Source organism: Podarcis cretensis (genome assembly GCF_951804945.1).
Source record: "Podarcis cretensis genome assembly, chromosome: 10".
Lineage (NCBI taxonomy): Eukaryota > Metazoa > Chordata > Lepidosauria > Squamata > Lacertidae > Podarcis > Podarcis cretensis.
In genome coordinates this window covers 26,755,513-26,769,731 of record NC_137179.1, presented here as the reverse complement: position 1 = coordinate 26,769,731, position 14,219 = coordinate 26,755,513, and the positions used below count along the sequence as shown (strand labels likewise).

General features: G+C 41.0%; 2 protein-coding genes across 5 annotated transcripts in view; one reads left to right on the top strand and one right to left on the bottom strand.

The window, feature by feature from the left end:
* Positions 1–14,219, top strand: part of SYN3 (synapsin III) — a 214,478-nt gene that overhangs the window by 77,300 nt on the left and 122,959 nt on the right. The window lies entirely within an intron of this gene.
* The window catches only part of TIMP3 (TIMP metallopeptidase inhibitor 3), a 46,399-nt gene that overhangs the window by 12,276 nt on the left and 19,904 nt on the right, over positions 1–14,219 (bottom strand). The window lies entirely within an intron of this gene.

Genomic DNA, 14,219 nt, shown 5'->3' with positions numbered 1-14,219 from the left:
TTTCACCAAGTATTTTTATGTAATTAATTTAATTCAGTGTTGGTCTTTTGTTCTGTATCTTATTATTTTATAATCTTACAATGTTTAAAAGATTTACAGAACACTGCCATAATATTTTCTTACAAGTTGGTGATTTATAAATGTTCTTAGAAACAACCAACCAAAACTGTTTAATGAATAACATAAGCTACAGGGATGGGAAGATTTCCCTCTCTCTCTCTCTCTCTCTCTCTCTCTCTCTGTGTGTGTGTGTGTGTGTCCAAGTGCATAATTGTACTTTTGCTACATACATGTCAGATATCAAAGGGAATTTGAAAATTATCATTAACAGCCAAGTTTCCAAGGTGTGGTTTTTACGATTACTTAGCTTACACTTGAAATAGAGAAAATTCCTTGCAGAAGTTTTCCCCTCTACTATGTGGCTATACTGTTCCATTGGTAGTGCTAGAGAGCCATACTCCCAGTAAATGGATATGCTAAGATGGACTCACCCCAAATACCATAGATGTCTTGAATCAGCATGTTTTATTGATCCCTTCCCTCAACAGGTCTCGTCTGCCAAGCACCTTTAATAAGTTTCGTTCACAGACCAGTGAGAGGCAGACTTGACTCTGCTGATGAGATGGGATAGGAAACCATATACTGCTGGAGAAGGGAGAGAATTTATTTCTTAAACAGGAAGATGGCCCACTAAGGCCTGCTACTTTGAAATAAGCGTGTTGGCTTTTATCAAACAAATTGTGTAAATTAAGATTTGTCACCTAATTTCACCTAAAGTCAGATTGAAAGGTTCCTTCTAAGCCAGGACATCTGAGGAGTTTTAGTGAGTTTCTAGACTAGTAGAATTTCTCAGAGAGGGATGCACATTCTGTAATTTCAAATTCCTTCTGCAAATACAGATAAGCCAAAGCCACAATATATATGCAAGGGTGAGGGCAGGATAGGGGCCAAATTAGACTACTTCTCGGTAACTTTAATAAAGGGTAACAAAATGCTTTTACAATTTCTCCTTTCCTGTGAATATTATCTTCAGATTCCATCAGTCATGGGTGAATTGTACTGACCCAGATTTTAATTGTTCATAAATATTTACCCAAGGGAAGCAAGGAATATGATTAGAATTTGCTTTGGCTCAAATGCAGGCTTTTGACCTTTTCCTTTAAAAAGAGGGATAATGGTGAAGTTTATTTACTAAAGGAGACATTCACCCGATTGCCTAGGGCTTCTGTAAAGTCCACATACCTCTGAACATGACACAAATTCATTTTTCAGTGCCAAAGTGACTGTAAGCAATATATACACAGCCTAAAACAAAAGCCAAGCTTTTATATTTAATTTAGTGACAGCTTTGAAGCAAAATAACCTGCCTTATGAAACAGCTACTGTCGTCTTTATTCTTCCTGACCTAAGAAATGAGTTTGCAGCATTATCTAGGAAATCAACTATGGCCCAATATGAATCCATAGCTAGATTCTGTGTGCCATGCTTGGGCACAGATGAGTCCCAGCATGGTGATGTTACCGACCCATAGTTCTGCTTGGAGGACTAGTTTTGTATTAAGTTTTCGGATTCTGACTGATTGGTCAGCTCTGCCAGCACCCAAGTCTTATCCCATGGAAACACACATTTCAAGCACAATTCCATTTCTGTGGCAATCCTAGATTCAACTGCTGGTTACCCTCATCCCTGTCCTACAAACAAATGAAAACCAACATAGTGTTTCAATGTTATGCAATTCTATTGCTTTTACTCAGAACTGAAAAGAATGGAAGTTGGTTCAGAATATGACCTGGGCTTTAGGAAAGTTTCTCTTTGGGACAATAATGTTTGTGCAGAGAGTGTGAATTTCAAAAGGCATATCCTGATATTTACACAAGTCTTAGACTTTGTGTTCTGAGAGGTGCCAGGGATTCTCATGCCAAAAATGACAGAGACACAGAGATCAGCTTTCTTACAGATGAACAACAGCAGTATTTCCCTATGTCACCCATATTTTGCAGACTAGTCTTGCCTCAGTTTGAGATGTCAAACACAACATGGAATCATGCTCTTTGTCTTTAAAAGTGGTAAAGAAAAGAAAGATTCTTGCAGGTGCAGCTATTTGGGTTTGTAGAAGAGGAAGAGGGGGAGAAATTGTGCCTGCCTAAATTTTCCCTTCTAGGTTACAGGAGAGCTAAGAAGTCTCACTTCTTATTGAATTCCGTAAAAACCTACCACACAAACACAGACACACCAATTAAAATAAATTAAAGAATGTAGCAGTTCAGGTAGGCTAAAGCAAGTTAAATAAGTACTGATTAATATGGGGCTCTTCCTTTGTTTCGTCTTCATTTAAGTGACTGCATAAATACTAGTGTGTAGTCTTCAAAAATATGTTCATCCATCCCTGAAAGCAAGTCTAAACGTGATTTGGATCAGTTTGTCGCCAGAACTGGTCTTTTAAGGGTACCAAAATGGGACACAAGGGCATAATTGAGCAAGTAAATAAATCTTCCTAAATCCCACAGTGAAGCCACTAGTGCTACTGAGCTGGTACAGAGGTGGCATAGAATGCTATGAAGGAAGAAGGTGCCACTCCTGGCATTCCAGTACTAAGTGCCTGGCACTCATGGGATCTCTGGTAGGAACCAAGGCTCATTGCCTCTGTTGCACCTGATAGAAATGCAATTTGTTGATTTGTAAGGCCACAGCGAAAGGGTATTCTAGGAGGAGGTTGTAAATGGTCAGAGCTCTAATCCACAAACCACTTAATCCAGAATAATTCCATAGAAGTCACAGGAGCTATTCTTAACTAAGTGGTTACTTCGAAATGACTGCCTTGCATTTACACATAGTACTTAGGACACAAAAAATAAACTCTCTATACATTTTTAGCAGATAGTTGTGCACATGCGGGCACAGTTTCTCTTGCAAAACCCATCACCTGCTATCAGGAGATATTTCAAACATCCTTCTTTGTTCACATACAGAAGTTTATTTCCAAAATATATTTACGTAAGCCCTCTTCAAACCCCCTGCCCCACATTATTAACATGTGAGGGGGTAATGAGAACTCACCTGCTGGCCACAACCCAACCACTGCAACACCCACTCACTAGCCATGAATTTGGTGGCAATGTGAAGAGGCCCATTGAGCAGATGTGCATAAGTTGGCCTCCTCTACACAAGCAAGTGGCCAGAATTTCCTTGGAGGAGGACTACACTCATCCAAGTTGCAAGTGTGTAGGTCTCTACACTACCACTGAAATTGTGACCTCTGAAGGGCATGTCTGGCTGCCATTAGGCAAGGACCACTTAATGTGTAATAGGATATCTGAATAAGGCTTTTTTGAGTTCTTACGTAAAATCCAACAGCAATCAATGTATGCAAATATATAGATTTATGTAACATCGCAAAACTAACAAGAGGCAGTAAGTGCATTAGACAGATCCACATAGCTTGTGAGCCAGCAGTAGTCTGTTACTCATGCATGGTGGTTCACTAAAGCCTCAAAGAATTTCCATAAGAGAGCCGGGGTGGTGCAGTGGTTAGAGGTTTGGGCTCGGACCTGGGAGAGCAGGGTTCAAATCACTGCTCAGTCATAAAACTGAGGGCTAGTCACAGGCTCTCAGCCCAACTTACATTAGAGTTATTGTGAGGATATGCTTGTTACATTGAGCTCCTTGGAAGAAAGGTGAGATATAAATGTAAAAAATAAGAAAGAGCATACAGAATCAAATATAAGATCTGCTCTAACAACTCATTGGGTTCTGAATTTGCATTAACTTCTGCTGTGTTTTGTGACTTTATTTGCAGTTAGTCACAGTTACCTCAAGAAAAAAGAGAGGCTCCTAAATATTATTTCATCAACGTACTGCATTCTAACTAGTAAAAAGACACCTTGAACACCCTTCTTAACTCTCTCATTTCCTCTGGAGTCCTATTACAGTCCTACTATTACTGATGGGAAATTTTATCCCACACAAGTGGACACCAAAATAGCAGCATATTTTTAAACCGCAGCCACTTTGAAGTGGTGCCTATGAAAACATTCTGTGAAGAATGTTTCTGAGTACTTTGGGGTTTCGGGTCGAGTCATTTTGTGGGATCAGAGCAGCTGACAAGGTCTCACGGATGATTTGTAATTATTATGTAATATTAAATTGGATAGGCGTATAAATCTCAGATAAGATAAGCGTGGCAGCTATGCTTTGGTCCAAAAACAACCCCAACAGGCCAACTCTTAATAATAACTGATTGTCACTGAAAAATATAGTTGCAGTTATTTACATTGAAAATATACATTTTCCATATTCTTTGGCAGATATTAAAAAAAGAAGTGTTTTGTTTTTTGTTGGAAATTAATAGTCCACACACATTCACACACAAAAAAGGTTGACTGTCTCGGTCAACTCTCCAAGTCAGAGCTATAAAGCCTGTGGCCAAAAATAAAGTACGTATATATCTTTGCAATTCTGCTTGCAATTTTAAAACAGCAGATAAATATAGCAATACTTTAGGCCTTGTATCTGATCTTTTACTGTGGGTTTTGCATTAGCAGCCAACATCTGCTGGGTTGTTGCCAATGCACGTGCAGAGCTCAAGGCAGGCAGACTTTCAATCTCTGCCTGCCTGGAGTTCGACATTTTTGGGCTAACCAATGAAATTTTATTTCTTCTCATAGTTTTCTTTCTTTCATTCATTCTTTCATTAATCGCTTCCTCAAAGCATACATAAAACAATCCCATTTACTTAGCGTGGTCTCTCCATTAACTTAGGGGAGGAGCAGGGGAGAAAAGGCTACATTCCCAGAACAGGCTAGGAGAGACCCCTCCCACACACATACAGAAAGGACCCTTGGGGTAACAGGGTCTTTGCTGGGGGGGTTTGAGACTTCCATGCCCCACCTACCCAGTAATCACTTTCTCCATTAAATTGGATCAACTAAGGAGGTGTGCATGCATGGAGGTGTTGTTTTTTTGTTTTGTTTTTTAAAAAGGTGAACTTTCAAGTACTACCCAGTTCCCATATTGTGTGATAAAGATGTAACAGTGCACATGACTTAAGACACACACACACATACTTTTTATTGCACTTCAAATTGGCATGCAGCATGGAATGGTTTTGCAAACAAGGGAGATACAGATGGATGATAATTGCATTTGTGAAAAATACCAGTACAGGGATGTTTTGCAAACTAAAGGAGCTTGAGTGTGGATTGCTCCAAGGTGTGGTGCTCTCAAGTATTACATCTTCAGATATATTTGTATATCAAAGATTGGACCCCTGATCAGCCCAGCTTGGGAGCAGGAAGGTGAGGGGGAAGCTATGTTGCAGCTGTCTTGCAATTGGAATGGCGTTCTCTTATGACCCATCAAGTGCAGATTGCAATCTTTCCATATTTACTGATTTCTAACAGCTTTTGGGGGTAAGATTAGAGACATAACAAAAATGGCCCGCAGGGAATACCATGTTGAGTTGACTCCATAGCTTGTGGCTGTACAAAAAGAACAGAGGGGAATTCTATTCTGACAGGAGAACAAGCCTTAATAGTTTATGAGAGAAGCAGAATGATGTTCAGTGACGGTTAGTATCATTTGCACAGCTGGGGAGGTGGATGTATTATTGCAAGTGACCGGGATTCTTTTGTTCAAAGTTGAATGGATAATGCCTTTAGCTGTCAGTAACACTAACTGCTCGATCCTGTGAATGGTGTGCACTGGCAGGAGGCAAAGCCAGCTGTGTTCTTGCCAGGCACATAATGTAACTTCTGCGAAGGAAGGTACAGGTGGAAGCCTTAAAAACCTACATAGGACTGAACTGCTCAGACCATACCATTTTTAAAGGCTCACCTAAGAAAAGGGTTGCAACTGAGCACATTTTTGGATAGCACCGGCCCTGCCATTAGGCACAGTAAGGAAGCAGATTTCAGGTGTCCTGAAAGGACAGCAAATTGTTGGTTATTTAATTCGTTATCGTTATATTTTACTGCCAGGGAAAGGGAAGAAATGGGGCTTCTAGGATTTACTACCACAGGTGCCAAAATAACTTAGCTGGTCTTGGGTTTTACACACCTTGGTTTTGGTGAGTGCGGATTATGGATACCAGTTGTTGCTCCACCTCAACCAGCAAAACATCTGGGGCAAGATCTGTTTTTGGAAGCACCTATGACCAGAGGTCGCGAAAAGCCACTGAAAAGTTCTCATATTTCTGAAGAATCAGTGTGGCTAAAGCACTGTTTTGGCAAAAAGAAATCCATTATAGTGATCATTCTGATAAGCCTTGTTCATCAGATGGCAATTCTGTGCATGTGTATTCCGGCTCACCCTGATAAGAGTCCCATAATGCCCAACAGTAAGTATGGGAATCATCAGAGGGAAACGGGTGAACCTATTTTTCTGGGACACTCAGCTGTACATGCAGGAAATCATTCTTACTGGTCCCTGCCCAAAATTGGTGAAAACTGTCACTAAGGGCCAAATTCTATGTGACACTAATCACATAGTTTGCCACTGAGTGCAAGCTTTTATTTTTATCACTTGCAAGTACAGGGGGTCCAGTCTGGATGAGGACCCTGCTGTGCAAGCAGAAGGCTTTACCCTCAGTCCCCACCCCCTGTTGTGGTCTGGATTAGGGCCCCATGCCTCCAATTTGGTTTGAAAAAACAAGTACCCAGCTGGGATTCTAATATGCGTGGTTGTGGTTATTTTTTGTCTTCTTTGATTTATGTTTACATTTTGTTTAGTTTATACTATTTCTAGGGGGGAAATTAAATACTTTTTTTTAAAGAATCGGTGAACAGTTAAACGCTAGTTAACAAATGCCAAGGGTTTTTTTTTTTTACACTCCCTACAGTTTTCATTAGAGACTCTAATGTGACCTCACTTCTGTAGCTAGAGATCTATATCAGAAGTTCCTGAAAGGCATGGTTTTATAAAAGCTGTATTTTATATTAAATTAAGCCTCTAGATGTTTGGACAATAGCTCCTGTCATCCATGGTTAACTGTTAATTTATCATAAATACAGCTTTAAAAAAAAACAGATGGGAGGTGGCTGATGGAAGATGTGGTGGCCATCAATATACCCTGTGGTAGTAAATTGTGTAATAAAGGGCTGTGTAAACTAGTATTTGCTCTTGTCTGTCTTCCCTATTGGCCTTTTCCACACCATGTATACTTTTACAGAATATAATGGGTTAGGAAGCAAGGTATTATCAAAGCACTTGCATACTGGAATAGAATTATATTGCAATAGTTTGTTGATAAATGAAGATGGAGAGAGTTGTATCCAACACAGTGTATCCAACACTGTGTTTGCTTGTGCAACACCATTTCCCCTTCCTTTCCTCCCTCATGCCCCCCCCCCAAATCTCCTCCAGAGTATTTCCCAACACCCTGGAGCAAATTTTGAGGTGTGCAGAGCAGGAGAGGAAGCGGAAGCTCTGTTTTGCACATGGAAATCTGTTGCGCAAACAGAACCACAGCATTGGGAATATAGCTCAAAAATTCTCTCTGTGTTAACCTTTCTTTTAGTAGCTGTGTACTCTGTGTGCCCCTATATTTGTCTGTTGTGCTAAGAGAATATTGGGGGGGATTTGGATCGGAAAAAGTACTGTATTATGGGGAAAAGGTTAAAGACCCTGTCCTCCGCTGCCACTGTTTATAACCCTTTTTAAGTTAAAAAGAAACAAAAAAAATATTGAGACCTAATTGTGAAGGTCCTGCATGATTTATCTTATATTGTAAGTTTATTTTAACTTTTATTTTATTTAGAGCATTCATAGTACACCTTTCACACAAAGGTCCCAGGGCAGAAAATGCATATTTATTAAAACAAAAATGGCAATATAAAACTAAAGCAAAATACAACAACTGGTTTTAGCTGGTGCTAAAAAAGAGAGAGACTGATCTGATCCATAATAATGATTTCACATAAGCAGGTTCTAGATGCAATTAAATCATTGTGTGAACTCATCCACCAAGTGAGTTCTTCAATGGAGCTCCCCATAACAGCCTGCTAACTTAAGGCTTTAATTTCTGCATGCAGCTTGGTTTGTGTCTGAAGAAGGGTATTTGCTGTGAATGCTTTGTGGCACACAGGTGGCAGAGATAAAGGAAGCAGTAAAACCAGACTAAGACAAATGAGAGAGGTCTTATCGTAAGCTGTATAAAAGCTTTCCTTCATTCTACAGGGAACAGAAAATACTCTGAGCCTGTTTGAGAGAACAGCACATAGGAGAGAGCTACCTGGGCCATAAAAGTAAAACATTTGTTGTTAGCCAGAGCATGTCTATTCCAAGTATCCTGAAATAACTATGGATTTAACCAGAACAGTATGAAAAGGAGCATGATTTGGGCAGAATGAAAGGAAAGTGTCCAAGTACGATGGATGGGAAGACAGACTCAAACAAAAATGTGTTGTGTATGCTGGGAAGAATCTAGATAATTGGCATACTGAGTTGGCAGTATTTAAAAAAAAAACAGAGGGAAGGCTGTCAGTTCCAAAAGTTGCCTCTCTGCACTTCTGATATTACATTTTCCTATTTGGACTTTGCCAGGAAATGCATTAAAAAACGTGCTTCTTCATGAAGTTTGAAGTGTCAAACAAGGGGGAAGGGCTACAGCTGTTGGCCTTCATCAAAGATGAAAAGCGTGTTTGTGATAAGATTCATAAAGTGAGCAGGCAAAACCTCTGGGTAAAGAGATGAAGAAGATAAGATTCATAGGGTATACAGTATGACTGGAACTACCATGGCTAGAACCCCTGGTTCTGTGTGCAACAGTCCCTTGTAACTGAGTCACAAATCTCGAGGTTGGAGCATCTCCCCAAGCAGTGGGGTATTCTCAGACTTTGGACTGGCCACACCCAGACTAGCCACAGGAGCCTCCCAGACAGGAAGGTTTCCTGTTTGGGGTACAACTTTGCATGAGAAGCAGCTGTTTTCCCAGTTCTGGTGTAATCTTGTGTATTGCCACCCAGGGCTCCTTCTAGAGGGAGGTGTGGGACATAAGGTCAGTAAATAATATTTCAGTATGTTCTTCAGGTCCAACTGTCTTCTGAGTGCTGCCAGCCCAGTCTTGCCCTGATGCAGGATACAAAATCAAGCCGGCGCCTCTTAACAACAAATAACCTATGTTGTTGTGCTTTGATCAAAACTTAGACTTAGCCTTTCAACAGACAGAGCTAAATTTAAATATGGGGGGATATGTGTGGTGATTTCTCCTCAATGTGTACATTTTTGACATGCATGGACATCTTAGTTTAAGGCAGCATTCCAAACAAGTGATCCTCTGTATGCACTTCATTATGATACAGACCAATGAGAATATTTAGTATGTGTTTCCACCTGTGTATTTGAATCAGTTTCATGTCAATGTGACCCACTGTTCTATTGGATCCTATCCATTTACCACATTTCAGTAAATTCACAAACCATTGCCTCTTTTAACACAGCTAACAGCCTCTTCTTCATTCCATCCATTTCTTTGCACATCAAAGTGCCCCCCCCCCATTTACTGGGAAGGAAAAAAGCAGCAAAGAGACTGGATTCGGCCTGATGTACATGATGCATATTCTCACATTTGTTGCAAGGCACCTACATACCTAAGTGTTTCATTTCAAGAGCCAATAGGAAGACCAATTAAGGCCAACAAAAACCATATGCCGTTTCAATGAAATGAGCTGGTGCACCGAGAACTTACTACTGTGGGATCACTTATTGCCTTCCTGAAACGTGCATCTGGTATTGATTGTTACCCAAGCCATCCAGTGAGCCATTATATGGCAAACAAATTGGAGCATATAAAGAAAGATTGCTTCTTCTTCTTTTCAGTGAAGTGTAATTTGGAAGGAAAAGTGTACAGAAAGGGTAACATGTTCCATGTACATTATTTAAGTAAAATACCACATTGCCCCTCTAACCATAAACTATAGACTAAACATCAAAGCAACTGGCAAGGCAGTAAAAAGTGTGTAGGGTAATGATGCCGCAAGAAGGTATTTAACTACTTAAGAGGCATCACTTTTTCCTTATAGAAGAATTACAGGTTTATTATAACATGCAGAGCAAGTAAGACAAAACTTTCATTTTAACAAACCAGTATTTAAATTGCAGGGTGCTGGGTTTTGAATAGTGTTCTAAATACCAGTTATTCCCTGTCTCATTGGCTCTCTTTATAGGAAACCTGTAATTCTCTCATATAAACTGTTGATTTCCTCTGCTTACTTCCGTTCCCAAACGTATAATACCACCTGCAGTCCTACCGTATGCCTAGATCTAAATGGGTAGGTATCTAAGTAAAGGTTCTGCACCAGCTCACTGGGAGTGAATTTCCCACAAAACCCAAGAAACCGGGCCATCTTCTTGACCTTTCCAGTATGACCTTTTCCAAGAGAAAGTGTCAGAGTCCCAAGCTCCGATTAGTTCTTCACTGGCATGTCAGAGGGCCATCTCTCCTTTCTCCAAAACCTCACCCCACTGGGAAGAGTGCCAGGATTTCTGGAAAGAGACTAGACTTTACTGATCACATGTTTTGCACACATTTTTGCACGTAGCATCTACAGCGGTTAACCGAAGAGGTGTTTGGAAACATGTAAGGACTTCAGGGGGATTGGGTGGGCCCCACAAATTCCTTCCTGCATATTAGAAAACCTGCCCAAGTTGATAGATTAAGCAGCTGTCCAAGCCATAAGGAACACATACATATATATCTTTAACTAGAACACAACTTATGCACACCCTGCTCTGCATTTTCTATTTGCATGGGACCTGAGAATAGGCTAGCACTTAAACACGCTGTGGGCTTATCTAGATGGTTACCAACCCTGTCCTACCACCCTTTCCCCTAAATACTAAATTTACAGAAATAACAAGTGGATTATTATACTGTCATCATACAGAGTGGTCTGGCTGCAAGAGGAAAACAACCTGTTTGGTCTCACTTTTTAAACCAGAAATGGGGAACCTGTGGCCTGCCAAATGTTGACAGACTCCTTCCATCATCCCAGACCATTGGTCATGCTGGCTGGGCTGATGGGAGTTGGAATTCAACAACATCAGGCGGGCCATAGGTTACCCATTCCTGTTTTAAATGAACAGAGAGAGAGTCATAACCATTATGTACTCCAGCACTGGAAAGGGAGAGTGTACATGCTTTGCAACTTTAAATAGTTATTGGCTTCAGACGTCACTTCAAACATCCTTGTGCCAGTACATTCCTATCTGGTGGTTATTGTTTTACAACAAATGGAATTAACTGGACACACCAAAGCTTACTAGCTTAAAGAGGGCCGTGTGCAATGACCTTTTGATGGACTCTTGTTGCTTTTGCTATAAATTTATCCTGATTTCTAATACCTATTTGTCAAGCATTTATCCTGATTTCTGTGCATCCCACACATTCTAAACTGCAAAAGTCCAATCCTCCTTTTAAAGAATCCTGGGAACTGTAGTTTTTAAAGGGTGCTGGGAATTTAGCTCTGTGGTGGGTACAGTTCCCAGAATTCTTTGGGGGGAGTGATGTGCTTTAAATGTATGGTGTGATCTAGGGCAACAAAGCCCTTTAATCAGTTTTAATTGTGAAAACCTAAGGTTCTGTCATGAGCTTGAATCCCTCCTGTGAAATATGGACTGTCTGGAGGCCCCTTTATTCCATTAGGAAGCTGTGCTTTCTTGGCTCCAGTGGGAAATGTCCCTTACATTGCTATAAGAAAATAATCTTTACATAGCACGTAAGACTGTCTCTGAGTCTTGGTGGATGAGAATGCAGGTTACAAGGATCATTAACTTTTCCAAAACAGGGAAACCTTCTAGGTGAATTTCCTGAATGTCTGCACATCTGGGTAATTATTACCAGAGAATCCGCTTGACAGGCAGAAAGTTTGAATTTTCAGAACACCCAGACTGTGAATCACCACACGCCTACTAAAATGCATCCCTAACAATTGGCGACATGACAATCTGGGCTCAAGATAAAGATATCAGCTGAGCATTTTTGGTGCTGGATAAAATGTTTGTCACAAGCCCTGTGACTTATATTGTGACATGCCACCAGTCTTGGTACTTCCGTGTGTACAGAGTCCTTTCATGTTGCTTCAGAGATTACCTTCTCAGTGGTGGCACCCATCTGTGGAACTCTCCCCCCAGAGAGTTAGCCTATGACTAAATAATGTATCTTACTTTTTAATCTACTTTCAGCTCTAATAGATGCTGTTGTTTCTTCTTAAGCTGTACTACTAGTTTACACACACCTTTCCCATTCAGCTCAACCCCCTGCTAGAGCATCCCTAACAGGTAGCAGCATTTCAGCCTCTGTCTAAAGACCTTCAATTCCTCCTGTCTTTACAAATGACCATTTCAGTTGGTGCCAGTCCTTTGCCAATCCCCAACTATCCCAGTTGGGAGTAGCAAGTGAATCACTGAGTATAGGGTGGCCATGTGTCCCACTTTACAGAGGCCATCCCAAAGAAGAAGGGACAGCAACAGGGACCTTGAAGTTGCCCATGAAAACTAAGCCAGCACAAGGGTCAGCTAGTCAGTCATGGCCTGCTATAGCATGATATATTTCAATTTCAGTTCTAGTAATTATTTCTAAATTTGCATCTGTACATATATATTAGCATTTGCACATCCCCCCCCCCCCAGTGTTTGTCCTCTTTTTGTGATGCTAAACTGGCAACCCTAAATTAGTTGTGCAGGCTAGATTCTGTAGGTGTATGGAGTGAGGAACTATCCCTTTTCCCAGGAACATGCATTCTCCCCCCCCTCTAGTTTTCTGCTAGTGTGCTGAACTAAAGGTTACCACGTAGCTACATCCTTAGTGTGCAGAATTTGTTTGTTTGTTTGTTGCTTGTTTGCTGCAATTTGCTATGCAGAATGTGTGTGTGTTTTACCAGTTCTTACAAAACGCCTCAGAACAAGTTGGTATTCCCGTTTTATAGAACCCAGGTCAATTTACAGTAAAGATTTATGATCTGCTGTTCACCATTAAAAATTAAAAATAAATCATAGTTAAATACCAGCTAAAACAAATTACAGCCAACAGAGCAGAATGGGTCCCTAATATATATCTCGGGTGTCTTTTAGCTGAGTAGTTGTGAGTTCTCAAAGATGCATGCTGCATCAGACATAGTGCAAATTCACGTATGGGGTCATTCCTTTAAAATATATGTGACTTCTTCCCCATCTCATCCTATTCATGGAGTTTAAAGGGATCTGTTCCCAGAAATGCATTAATGTGCACATCACATCTAATGTGGCACACACATTAATTTTTTCCCTCTTTGGATATGCATAACAGAGCATGCACGTGTGCACACGCACACACAAAAGTAAAGTAAGACTTGGCCCTTGCAGTCTTCCCATGGAAACCAGCAAAGGTTGCCCTGCAGCTGTGCCCTCCGAAGCACCCTCCCTTCCAAGGCTGAAGTATAACTATAGGGTGAAGAGGAAGGCGGAATTTTAATTAACCTATTAACAAAAATAAAAAGCTGGCTAAGCCATTGCGCAGCGACTCTTTCACTCCTACTCAGCCAGGGGTCATGGTCGTGGCGCTCAGGCACCTTCCAGGGCACGGGAAAAGTTTCCTGGTTGCATTCACATACCGTGCACAGCATAAAGGGGTGTGTGTTGTGGGGAGGGGGGATCAGCGTTCCAGTTAATTAGCAATATGATCAGACAGCGAAACAGACAGCTGAGCAGTTCAGGAAGTCATCAAGGTCATTGCCGAGTGATGACAATACCTGCACCCAGGCTAGCATGTTCAACAAGCATGCCAAGGCCATGGAAAATAGCCCCAGGGCTTGGACAACAACCCAGGTTAAAGGCAGTTTGGATAGCTATGAACTGTCCTCTCCAACTTCCTTGATGTAGCTGATAAGCTGCCACCACAAGGACCTTAGAAAACCTCACTCACCCAAGAAATAAAAGTCTGAGTGTAACTCTGTGTCACTAAGACAAGCCAAAACATAAGAGCTAATATTGCTGGATTTTCCTCATTGCTGGCAAGGTTCCTATACTGCTACAAGACACATCAGGTTTCTACCTTTTATTTTCTGTCTGGCAGAGCTCCTGTGCATCTTAACAGGTGTGTAAGAAAAGCAGAAATTTAGTAGATAAAGCTTTTCTATTGCTATATCTGCATGTCACGGAAAATTACACCAGCTTATTTCTCCACCACCACGCCATTTATCATATAGGTGCATATGGGTGGGTGGGAGAGGCTGGCAAGCCTAATGGCA